Here is a 12,886-nt window from a genome sequence, read left to right as displayed (position 1 = left end):
GACTGGCTGCATACTACAGGGGTCTGGTGGCTATATACAACAGGGGGATGGTGGCTATATACTACAGGGGCTGGTGGCTATATACTACAGGGGGCTGGTGGCTATATACTACAGGGGTTGGTGGCTATATACTACAGGGGGCTGGTGGCTATATACTACAGGGGGCTTTCTGTATACTACAGGGGGCTGGTGGCTATATACAACAGGGGGCTGGTGGCTATATACTACAGGGGGCTGCTGGCTATATACTACAGGGGCTGGTGGCTATACACAACAAGGGGCTGGTGGCAATTTACTACAGGGGGCTGTTAGTTATATACCACAGGGGGCTGATGGTTATATACCACAGGGGGCTAGTGCCTATATACCACAGGGAACAGGTGGTTATATACCACTGGGGGCTGGCTGTATATACTACTGAGGGCTTGCTGGCTGTATTTACTACTGGGGGCTAGCTGTATATACAACTGTACCTAGGACCCCCATGCTTGTGATCACAGAGACCCCCACGATCAGCAACGTAATTGGTGGGGAAATCCCTTTAATACTTTAAATGGAAGGGCCCTTTTTTACATTGAGGCATTTACATGCACGCAGTGTACACATTATTAAATAAGAGGGCTCTGTATGGAAATTAATTTGAGAGGGGCTGTAGATAATATGCATAGTATATAAATTAGTCAGGGTTGCACTGTATATAAGGGGTGGGTTATATTAATAAAAGGACTCATTATATTATTGAGTCTGGAGTCACATGATGCATTTGCTTTGTGTTATGAAATGCTTTGAAAACGCATCGGCAAAAGGCATCATGTGCTGTGTACGTGGAAAAGTGTGGAGCATTATTATTCAGTACTTCATTATTGAAGTATTATTCATTATAATACAATCAATTTGGTGGAGGCATTATCAGGTAATATATCTAGTATAGATTCTAAATACATTCAATGGCCAGAGTCTGGCTTTCTTAATTGTGGGTGTGGCCAGTTGTATATTATTTAGTTGCAAATGACATTAGGTGACTGCAGTGGGAGAGATGTACTCCTGGGAGCTGGAAACATCTGGCGAATCTTGCGGCAGATGAACCATGCCTGGGAGAAGAAATAACGAAGTCCCTGAAAGCGCAGATCATCACCTGTAAGGAACAGGATGCTGCTAATGTCTATGTCACTGACTGATACTAATGTGTGAGAAAACATCAGCCTGTGTATGACGCTGTGTAGGATTGTCATCAATAATTGCTCATTTTGTCAGCATTTTCAAATCCGGCTCAGGCAGCAAATAGACTAGAATCAGCCGTGAGTATGATTGCTCACTGATCACTGCCGAAACACTAAGGGTGAAGACACACGTGGCGTTGTTGGGCCATTTTTGGGCCGTTTTTACTAAGTGCGTTTTCAGATCTAACAAACCGAATGCACAAAAAACGCATCCGTTTTTGTCCGTTTTTAATTGCGCAAACTGATGCGTTTTTTAGCTCATGCTTTTTTTCGATCTGAAAACGCATTTAGTAAAAACGGCCCAAAAACGGCCTGAAAACGTCACGTGTGTCTTCACCCTAAGTTAGTGCGTTTTCAGATTGTAAAAAACGAATGTGTTGAAAAAATGTGTTTTTGACAGGTTTGACCAATTATCTTAATTGAAACTGGTCAAAAACGCATGCGTTTTTTACGATCTGAACGGCCCAAACGGCCCAAAAACGGCCTAAAAACGCCACGTGTCTTCACCCTCAGGGCGTGTTCACACGGTCCGCTAGGGGGTCACAGGGGGCGGAGTTTGGGGCGATCGCATATGCGTTTCCAGAGAAACGCATGCGATCGGGTTATTAATCGCATGCGTTTCCCGGGAAACGCATATGCGATCGGCCCGAGCCCCGCCCACTGTGCGCTAGCGTCGCGTTATGAATGCGACGATAGCGGAACGTGTGAACGCGCCCTCAGGCTCACGTGTCCCCACAGTGCCGCTCACCCCCACCCCTCTCCATAGAAAACCATTGGGCACGTCACATGTCCTATCTTTCTCCCGGCTACGGAATGGTACGGTGCCACATGTGCCGCTAGTGTTGCATTCCCTAACACAACATTAGCGCATGTGGGTGGGCTCCAGCCTGGTTGGATATGGAAATGCATGTAATCGGTAAGGGTGGTGGCACACATGGCGTTTTTAGGCTATTTTTGGACCGTTTTAAGTTGTGCATTTTCAGATTGTAAAAAACGCACGAGTTAAGAAAAAACGCGTGCATTTTTTTACGATCTGAAAACGCACAACTGAAAACAGCCCAAAAACGGCCTAAAAATGCCACGTGTGTCACCACCCTAACCAACTCCCAGTGTCTTTCATTTAAACAATTGATGCGTTTCACTTGTGACCACACCCTTATCTGGGAAATCTGGAGAACCATTATTATTTCCCTTGAGGAAGACTGACTTAATTGAAAAAACATTGTTGGGAGGGCCCCCAAGAGTTTGCACCCAGGGGCCCCCACCACCCTGGGCACAGAGGTACGCTGTATGGCAGCCTGACCCATTCGTGCAAAAAGTAAGAATAAATAAAACAAATAGGGAGCAAGATGAGCAAAGCTGCACATAGAACATGGACACGGCACAAACGTAACAACAAATAACTTGAGCTGCTTGCCATTTTATTAAGTGGAAGATGCTGCTAGAAATTTCATTAAGTGGAGGCTGCTGCTGGACATATCATTGAATGGAGGCTGCTGCTGGGCATATCATTAAATGGAGGCTGCTGCTGGACATATCATTAAATGGAGGCTGCTGCTGGACATATCATTGAAAGGTGGCTGCTGCTGGACATATCATTAAATGGAGGCTGCTGCTGGACATATCATTGGATGGAGGCTGCTGCTGGACATATCATTGAATGGAGGCTCCTGCTGGACATATCATTAAATGGAGGCTCCTGTTGGACATATCATTAAATGGAGGCTGCTGCTGGACATATCATTAAATGGAGGCTGCTGGACATATCATTAAATGGAGGCTGCTGCTGGACATATCATTGGATGGAGGCTGCTGCTGGACATATCATTGAATGGAGGCTCCTGCTGGACATATCATTGGATGGAGGCTGCTGCTGGACATATCATTGAATGGAGGCTCCTGCTGGACATATCATTAAATGGAGGCTCCTGTTGGACATATCATTAAATGGAGGCTGCTGCTGGACATATCATTAAATGGAGGCTGCTGCTGGACATATCATTGGATGGAGTCTGCTGCTGGACATATCATTGAAAGGAGGCTCCTGCTGGACATATCATTAAATGGAGGCTGCTGCTGGACATATCATTGAATGGAGGCTCCTGCTGGACATATCATTGAATGGAGGCTCCTGCTGGACATATCATTAAATGGAGGCTGCTGCTGGACATATCATTGAATGGAGGCTCCTGCTGGACATATCATTGAATGGAGGCTCCTGCGGGACATATCATTAAATGGAGGCTGCTGATGGACATATTATTAAATGGAGGCTGCTGCTGGACATATCATTGAATGGAGGCTGCTGCTGGACATATCATTGAATGGAGGCTCCTGCTGGACATATCATTGAATGTAGGCTGCTGCTGGACATATCATTGAATGTAGGCTGCTGCTGGACATATCATTGAGGGGAGGCTGCTGCTAGACATATCATTGAATGGAGGCTGCTGCTGGACATATCATTGAATGGAGGCTCCTGCTGGACATAACATTAAATGGAGGCTGCTGCTGGACATATCATTAAATGGAGGCTGCTGCTGGACATAACATTAAATGGAGGCTGCTGCTGGACATATCATTAAATGGAGGCTTCTGCTGGACATATCATTAAATGGAGGCTGCTGCTGGACATATCATTGAATGTAGGCTGCTGCTGGACATATCATTGAGGGGAGGCTGCTGCTGGACATATCATTGAATGGAGGCTGCTGCTGGACATATCATTGAATGGAGGCTGCTGCTGGACATATCATTGAAAGGAGGCTGCTGCCAGTCATTTGGAGTGAAGGCTGCTGCTAGAAATTTCATTGAGTGGAGGCTGGTCATTTTATTTATTGTAGGCCGCTACTGGACATCTTACTATTGAGTGGAGGCTGCTGTGTTCAAAATACAATACAACAGCGTAGGAGAATTGCCTTACAAAACGCAATGTCAATGTGGCATTAACATTTGCATTTTATTGATGTATGTGTTAACATGATGTAAACGCACGTTAATATTGCACTAATATTAGTTATGAATCTTGTGTTAATAACTGTAATGTTCATCCGGCAAATCTCCTCAGCTTTTGTATTGCTCAATGCAAATGCCACATGTGAACAAAGCTTAACAGATTTTAACTAAATGAATGCCACTCTCAGCAGACATGTGGCTACAGCTGTTACTCTATTTTTAGAATGAATCAAAAGCGCTGCAAAAAAACAAAAATCACTAATAAAATGTGTTCAGCAGTGAAAGGGTGTTTGTGCACACAACTAGGGAGAGGGTGTGTCTCATCAATTAAGACCAATTAAGATCTTCAATGCCAGCAGGTTTGTTGGTATTTGTCATTCCTGGAGGTGATGAGGCCTGGTGTGCAGCAGACTGTGGAGGAGAGCAGCAGAGAGCGCCAATGAAATATGTAAGTGAGAGGTTTGCCTTAGGGTGAAGACACACATGGCGTTTTTGGGCCGTTTTTGGGCCGTTTTTACTAAGTGCGTTTTCAGATCGTTAAAAACGCATGCGTTAAAAAACGCATCCGTTTTTTAAAAACGCATCCGTTTTTTGAAAACGCATGCGTTTTTGTCCGTTTTTAATTGCGCAATTTCGGAAAAACGGACAAAAACGCATGCGTTTTCAAAAAACGCATGCGTTTTTAAAAAACGGATGCGTTTTTTAACGCATGCGTTTTTAACGATCTGAAAACGCACTTAGTAAAAACGGCCCAAAAACGGCCCAAAAACGGCCCAAAAACGCCATGTGTGTCTTCACCCTTATGTCTATTGAAAATGCAGATTTGTTGTGTTTGTTATTTGTATCTGCTTTTGTCTATGCTATTCACTTTTATTACAAGGCTGTATTAAATGTGGGATTATATTTTATAGAACCTGCATAATATACTACTCACCCCCTCATATAGGCTATAATCCGGGTTGGGCTTGGGAAACACATCACAAACACATCAGGCAAAACGCATGATTATTGATGATGGGTTCTGATTACTTTTTCCCATTGTGTTTGCATGTAATGTGTTTTTAATACCTAGTGCAAACACATAGTGAGTGCTGCATAAGGCTTTGTTCATATTGTGGGCCCTTTCTCCCTCTAAAAATGGATACCTCCATTTTCTTATTTCCCTCTCAAACTGGTGGCTTCCTCTCTCATCTCCCTTTCAAAATTGTAGATCTCTCTTTCTCAAATCCCTCTCAGACTGGTAGATCCCTCTCTCTCATCTCCCTCTCAGACTGGTAGATCCCTCTCTCTCATCTCCCTCTCAGACTGGTAGATCCCCTCTCTCTCTCATCTCCCTCTCAGACTGGTAGATCCCCTCTCTCTCTCATCTCCCTCTCAGACTGGTAGATCCCCTCTCTCTCTCATCTCCCTCTCAGACTGGTAGATCCCTCTCTCTCATCTCCCTCTCAGACTGGTAGATCCCTCTCTCTCATCTCCCTCTCAGACTGGTAGATCCCCTCTCTCTCTCATCTCCCTCTAAAGGGTGGTACCCTTCTCATATTGTTGCCCTCTGGTTGTCTCCCCAGTACACCGATCGGCCATTTGTATTAAATATTCTTATTAAAATTCCCTCTTTTATGAAAATCTCATTCATCTATAAAAATTTAGCAAGTTAAAAGAAATTGGCGGGAATTGTAACTTGTTATTAACTACCTGCATGTGGTTAAATGACTCTTCTCACCACATGGCAGGGGATAACCTTATGATCACATCCAATTCAGGCCACCACTCATCACAGGAACAAAGATCTTATTTCTTATTTGCACCTCTTTGCTTCAGAATGTATAGATTGTGTGCATGGACTTGTGTCCCACTTGGAGGAAACTGGACTAGAGGATAGCAAATAAATTGAATTATAGGAACAGAAAAATGCAACTTCTTTCTCCAAAATTTTTTTCCATGTTTGATCTTAAATCATGTTTCTTACTGCAGTTTGGTTGCATTCACTTCATTAGAGGGAGATCGCAGTATCCCACACAACCTGTGAACCGGTGTGGTGCTGTTTTTAAGTTCAATTAATGTACCCAAGTGTCTATTTTCTTATGTATTTTTTTTCTCCTTTTTTATAGAAACATTTGCCACTGCCTTATCACTGTGGACACAGTCTTTCACATTCAGCCTAAGTTGGGAGGAGCTACCATCAGACGGTAAGTGCTTGCCACGTGCCTCGTTGCATTGATCATTGATCATTGATCGTTGAGGGTGTCTTACTGCATCCAGTACTTTCTCGGTGGTGGTACTGGACGGGTAACTAAGCATCTACATGTCCACGCCAGCTGAACAATGTCTTGGTGGCACAAATCCTCCCTATTCCTAGCTGTTTTTGTCACACTCTTTACTGGAGTAATTGAGGGGTTATTCCTTTATTACCGTGATAAAAGTGGCGTCCTGTAGTGTAGTGTTAAGATTAGCAAGTGTAGATTAGTAAAGATCATTTGTAAAATGACTGGACACCGTACAACTCAATGTTGTAAAGTCGGCCCATCCTGCCTGACAGATATAGCTCTAGCTAATGTAGCATGGCTCGGCATTGATATTGAGGGGTATCTGTGTCGTACTGTGTGAAATTAGCTATAAAAACGAACTAAGTTCAAAATTGATGTGGTACAATACTGCATTGGTTACTGCCTCAGAGGTGGTAACTCTCCACTAGATTCCTAGGGCACTAGGACGATGTCCTGGTTCGGTCCTACTCTCCATCCCAGCTGTTCTTGTCACACTGTTATTGTGATGACTGAGGAGGTTATCGCTTTAATGTTGTGATAAAATATCTCTCCCTAGAAGTGGCCTTAGAACTAACCTAGTAAATTGGCATCTCACCATACGACTCCATGGTGAGCATGTCCGCCCATCTCCTCTGGCAGGTTAGTGGCTACTTTGATCATGACACGTTGCATTGATAATTGAGGGGTATCAGTGTAACGCCATGTGAAAATGGCTATTATGGCATGTAGTTACCTATGGTAACAATATGTTAGTGCAAAAACAATATTGATGCAATATATTTTTATGCTGCATTGATTAATAAGGATTTCCCCAGCCCAACAGAACAATGTTCTGGTGTGGTTCTCCTTCCACCTAGTGCAGTTCCCCGCTGTTTTTCATCACACTGCGTTACTGTGATAATTGAGAGGGGGTTATCACTTTAATGCCGCGATGAGAATGGCTGTACAGGTCAGATATTAGCAGTAGAGAGGGCTGGTAGGTCCCATAGTGACATGACGGCTCACCATACAACTCTATGGTGAACATGTCGACAGGTTAAATTTTGGAGAAAGAAGTTGCATTTTTCTGTTCCTATTATAGTATAAGCCCAAATATCATGCTTCAAGCCCTTGGCCACTGCTCATAGACAAAATGAGAAGCCCGCAGTCGCTGTAATCCCTTGCCACTTCACCATAGCCACATGGCCAGAGCCGCCATCAGCCATTGGCTGCTGCTAAAAGTTGCCCGCAGCTGGTGTCAATCACTGCTGCAACATAGTCACATGGCCCCCGGGGCAATTAATCCTTGGCCTCTGTTGCTGTTTGTGCTCATGCATTTGAAGCTATTTTTATGCCTGCTTCTAGAAAAAGCTAGAAGTACATTATTTTTTGCTTAAACCTTTGTAGTTGACTTTCATCAAGTCTCTGCTTTCATGTGTTGACATTTGTCAAATTATGGAAAGGTTTTTTGACCCCTCTCATCTTATTTGTTGTAGGTCTGGAAAGTTCACTTCATTGTGTATTGGACCCCAGAAGGGTTTTAAAGAACAGACTACCCTTCCCTCGTTATGGGTCTTATCCTTTTAGTGTTGGTGGGATGGTTGTGGAGGGAATCAGTGGAGGGCTGTTATTGGATATTTAGGCCTGGTGTCCAGTAGTAGTCTAAAGCTGGTTCCTGAGACTTCTATTTCATTTTCATTGAAAGGCGTAAAGGTTCATAATTCCCTCGTTATGGATCTTATCCTTTCAGTTTTGATGGGATGGTTGTGGACGGAATCAGTGGAGGGCTGTTATTGGATTCTTAGTCCTGTATTCAGTAGTAGTCTAAAGCTGGTTCCTGAGACTTCTATTTCATTTTTCATTGAAAGGAGTAAAGGTTCTTAATTCCCTCGTTATGGATCTTATCCTTTCAGTTTTGATGGGATGGTTGTGGACGGAATCAGTGGAGGGCTATTATTGGATATTTAGGCCTGTGTCCAGTAGTAGTCTAAAGCTGGTTCCTGAAACTTCTGTTTCATTAAAAGTCTAATGGATTAATGGATCTAATCCCTTTTAGTGTTGGTGAGATGGTCGTGGACGGTACTGGTGGAGGGCTATTATTTGGCGCATGTCATAATTAGGATCTTCTGATTACTCATTCTTATTACTTATTACTCTCATCTTGTTTTTTGTTGTAGGTCTGGAAAGTTCACTTCATTGTGTATTGGACCCCAGAAGGGTTTTAAAGAACAGTGTACCCTTCCGGGCAATGCTCATTTTATGTACATGGCATTAAACATTGCAAAAAACCTGGTAAGTTGGTAGTCTAAAGCTGGTTCCTGAGACTTCTATTTCATTTTCATTGAAAGGCGTAAAGGTTCATAATTCCCTCGTTATGGATCTAATCCTTTTAGTGTCGGTGGGATGGTCGTAGACGGAATCAGTGGAGGGCTATTATTGGATACTTAGACATGTGTACGGTAGTAGTCTAAAGCTGCTTCCTGAAACTTCTATTTCATTTTCATTGAAAGGCGTAAAGGTTCATTATTCCATCGTTATGGATCTAATCCTTTTAGTGTTGATGGGATGGTTGTGGATGGAATCGGTGGAGGGCTATTATTGGATGCTTAGGCCTGGTGTCCAGTAGTAGTCTAAAGCTGGTTCCGGAAACTTCTATTTCATTTTCATTGAAAGGTGTAAAGGTTCATTATTCCCTCGTTATGGGATTAATCCTTTTAGTGTTGGTGGGATGGTTGTGGAGGGAATCAGTGGAGGGCTGTTATTGGATATTTAGGCCTGGTGTCCAGTAGTAGTCTAAAGCTGGTTCTTGAAATGTCTGTTTCATTTTCATTGAAAGTCTAATAGATTAATGGATCTAATCCTTTTAGTGTTGATGAGATGGTGGTGGACGGTATTGGTGGAGGGCTATTATTTGACGCATGTCATCTTCTTATTACAGATTTCGAGTGATTGGAGAAAGCTTAAGATGTGGATCTTCTGTGCAGTTATCGTCTGAAGAAGAATGTGTTCCATGAAGATGTGCTTCTACCATAATGACCATTTCATCAGTGATATTTGGAAAACATTATTTGAATTTGACTTGTTTTCTTTAAAATTTATTTGATTTAATTTCTTTTTTTTTTTTACTGAGATGCTGATTTCTACTGTTCTGTAAATAAAGATTTCCTTTCAAAGTAGTTTTGAATTCCACATTACGTCCATGTCACATGATCCTTACCACCCCAACATTTCATCCATGTCACGCTTCACCCCACATTTCTGATTGAGCCCCAACAGTACATCCATGTAACACTGCATCCCCCACTCAGGTCAACATCTGCAAAAAATGTTTTGTTCTCTCCGTGTTTGCGTGGAGTTTCCTTCTACACTTCAAAACATCCTGGTAGGTTGTTTAGATTTTGAGCCCCATTGGGGACAGAGCTCTCTTCATACTCTTCTTTTTTTTTTTTTTTTGTCAATTCTTTATTTGTAATTTTAGGTATAACAATCACAGATGCATCGGCCCTGGCAAGGGCAAAATAACGGAAATATTCATGGTGTACCCTCCTGACACAGCAGGAGGAGTTCACCCAGTAGGAAGGCCTGTGAACAGCACAACAAAATGTGAATATATAAAGTTTACATCAATAAACGAACAATTTCAAAACATAAAAACAGAAGTTTCGCCTCAAGAAGGTGAGAGGGCACCGGGGGCACTTGGCCCATTAATTCGGTTCAAATGCTATAGCAAAAGCGTCCCAGGTGGCCCATACAGCATCGAATTTATCCATCTGGTTGTTTAATTGAGCGGTTAAGTGCTCCATTGACCTTACATCTTTGATTCGAGCGTATAAGTCAATAGTGGATGGTGTAGAAGGTTTCTTCCAGAAGAGAGAGATTAGACATTTGGAAGCGGTGAGTACATGAAGGAGCAGCTTGGCACTTGAGCCCCGTATGTCCCCAGGCAGGAGGTTAAGAAGGTACACAGCAGGATCCAGGGGTACATCCCTACCTAGTAATTCCACAACTAGTTGTTGAACTAAGCTCCAATAGGGTCGTATAAGCGGGCAATCCCAAAATATGTGCACCAGAGATCCCTTTGCCCCATTACAGCGCCAGCACAGGTCAGATATGTCAGGGTTAATTTTGTGTAGTAATTCTGGGGTGTGATACCATTGCATGACGATCTTTATTTGGTTTTCCTTGTAAAGAGTGTTTATTGAAGATTTTTTGGCTCTAGCCCAAATAACTTGCCATTGTTCTTTTGTAAATTGAGTGCCTATCCAAGCCTCCCACTTATCCATATATTTGTGATTCACGGACCCTGGTGACAGCGGGGAATTAAGGATACTATAAATAGAGGAAATCAGACCTTTACTGGACGGACCACTGGCGCAAAGCCACTCGAAAGGGGTAGGCCTCGGGACTATATCTGGGCCCATGGTAGCTACTATAAAAGATTTAATCTGCTGGTAGCAGAATAGCCCTCCCGTCAGTTCAGGGTGTCTGTCCACTAACGTAGAGAACGGGAGGATTTGTCGCGTGTGGGCATCTATAAAGTCCTTTATCTGGAATTTCCGGGCCTGAGACCAGGGTCTGAACCCTGCCGACGACACACTGTTTGGGAGGTGCGGAGTAAATAGTACTGGAGTCATTGGTGAGTGCAGGGTGGCCAACTGGAAGCGAACCCTACTTTTGTGCCAGATGTCCCTAGTAAATTGTATGGGACCGAGAAGAGAGGAAGGTATCATGTCTGATACAGGGCCCCATATCAAAGTAGCCGGGTGATATGGAGCTAGCCATAATTTTTCTATTTCAGTCCACCTATTGAATGCCGGCAAGACTGACCAGGAGGCTATATATCTGAGGTGGGTCGCCAGATAGTACAGTTTCAAGTCAGGAAACGCCAGACCTCCATTGGAGACCCCGGCTGTCATGACTGTCTTGGGGATACGGTGTCTGCGCCCATTCCAGACATAATCCAAGCATCTAGACTGCATCCTGTTCAGCCAGGACATCGGCACCCTGACTGGGAGCGTTTCGAATAAATAAAGTAGCTTAGGAAGAACTGACATTTTTATTGCTGCAATGCGTCCCAGTAGCGAAGTATGTAAAGGCCTCCACTTGTTTAAGAGGGACTGTATATCTTGAAATAAGGGTATAAAATTGGCCCCATAAAGCGCACCGTAAGTAGGAGTTAGGTTAATACCCAGATATTTTAAGGAGGAACTTTTCCATGCATACGGGAATGCCGACTTCAATGCCTCTAGCTCCCCCTGGGGAATATTAATCGGCAGGGCCTCTGTCTTTGTGCGGTTAATTTTATATCCCGACAGACTGCTATACAGTTTTAGGGTTTCGTGCAAGTTTGGTAAGCTCACCACTGGATTGGTTAGGGTGAGCAAGACATCGTCCGCAAATAGGGAGATTTTAAATTGCGTATTGCGGACCTTAACTCCTGACACATCAGGGTTTGCTCTAATGTAGGCCGCTAGGGGTTCGATGCTCAAAACATATAGCAACGGGGAGAGTGGACAACCCTGGCGTGTGCCATTACGTATGGGGAAGGGGGAGGAGTGAGCATGTGGCAAACGCACCACCGCGTGTGGGGTGGAGTATAGTGCCCGTAAGGCTTGTAAAAAAGGACCCCTAAACCCAAAGCGTTGGAGGGTGGCAAACATAAAAGTCCAGTCTAAGCGGTCAAATGCTTTTTCAGCATCGAGACTAAGGAAGAGTGCTTGCTCCCCCTGGTGTCTAACAACTTCCAGGAGGTCGGCTGCTCTTCGCGTGTTATCCCCTGCCTGGCGAAACCTGACAAATCCCACCTGGTCCTTGTGGACCAGTTGGGGAAGCCAGTTATTTAACCTGTCAGCTAATAATTTTGTAAAGATTTTTAAGTCTGAATTAAGGAGGGCTATTGGTCTGTAGCTAGCGCAAGTCAATGGGTCTTTACCTGGTTTTGGAATCACTGTAATATATGAATTTAGCATAGTGTCAGGTATAGGGGTCCCTTCCAAAAAGGCATTGTATAACCGAACCATGTGAGGCATCAACACCTCCCCGTATGTTTTGTAGTACAGATATGTAAAGCCGTCTGGCCCAGGAGCTTTGCCATTGGGCAGCGCTTTAACCACTTCTGCCAATTCCTCCATAGTAATTTCTTGGTTCAGGTCGCTCAATGCTTCCGAAGGAAGGGTCGGTAGGTTACAGTCCGCTAGGTAATTGCGTAGTCGGTCTGTCATTATTGTGCTGTCTCCGGGGATCCTGGGCGGGAGGGCATACAGATGGCTATAGAAGTCTTCGAATATTTGTGCTACCTTGGATGGGTCATATTGAGTTACCCCAAAGGAGTCCTTAATACCATAAGGGTTGCTATCTCCCGTTTGGATTCTTAATTGATTGGCCAGGAGGGTATGGGCTTTATTGCCATATTCGTAGAAACGTCTACGGGAATAGCGGAGAAGTTTCTCGCAGCTCATGAGTAGGTAT

At 43.8% G+C, this 12,886-nt stretch overlaps 1 long non-coding RNA gene across 2 annotated transcripts; it reads left to right on the top strand.

Moving 5' to 3' along the window:
- The first annotated feature begins 4,492 nt into the window (after nucleotides 1-4,492).
- On the top strand, nucleotides 4,493-9,680 carry LOC140106448 (uncharacterized). 2 transcript variants are annotated; one of them, XR_011850788.1, is made up of 4 exons: nucleotides 4,493-4,623; nucleotides 6,284-6,361; nucleotides 8,596-8,710; nucleotides 9,357-9,680. It is a non-coding gene; the product is annotated as an uncharacterized lncRNA (long non-coding RNA). The 2 variants fall into 2 exon arrangements; XR_011850789.1 differs by lacking the exons at nucleotides 8,596-8,710; nucleotides 9,357-9,680 and adding an exon at nucleotides 7,915-7,965.
- Nucleotides 9,681-12,886: the final 3,206 nt, after the last annotated feature.

Source organism: Engystomops pustulosus, chromosome 11 (assembly GCF_040894005.1).
Source record: "Engystomops pustulosus chromosome 11, aEngPut4.maternal, whole genome shotgun sequence".
In the NCBI taxonomy this organism is placed as follows: Eukaryota; Metazoa; Chordata; class Amphibia; order Anura; family Leptodactylidae; genus Engystomops; species Engystomops pustulosus.
Note: the sequence above shows the minus strand (reverse complement) of the source record. Positions and strands in the feature narration are given on the sequence as shown.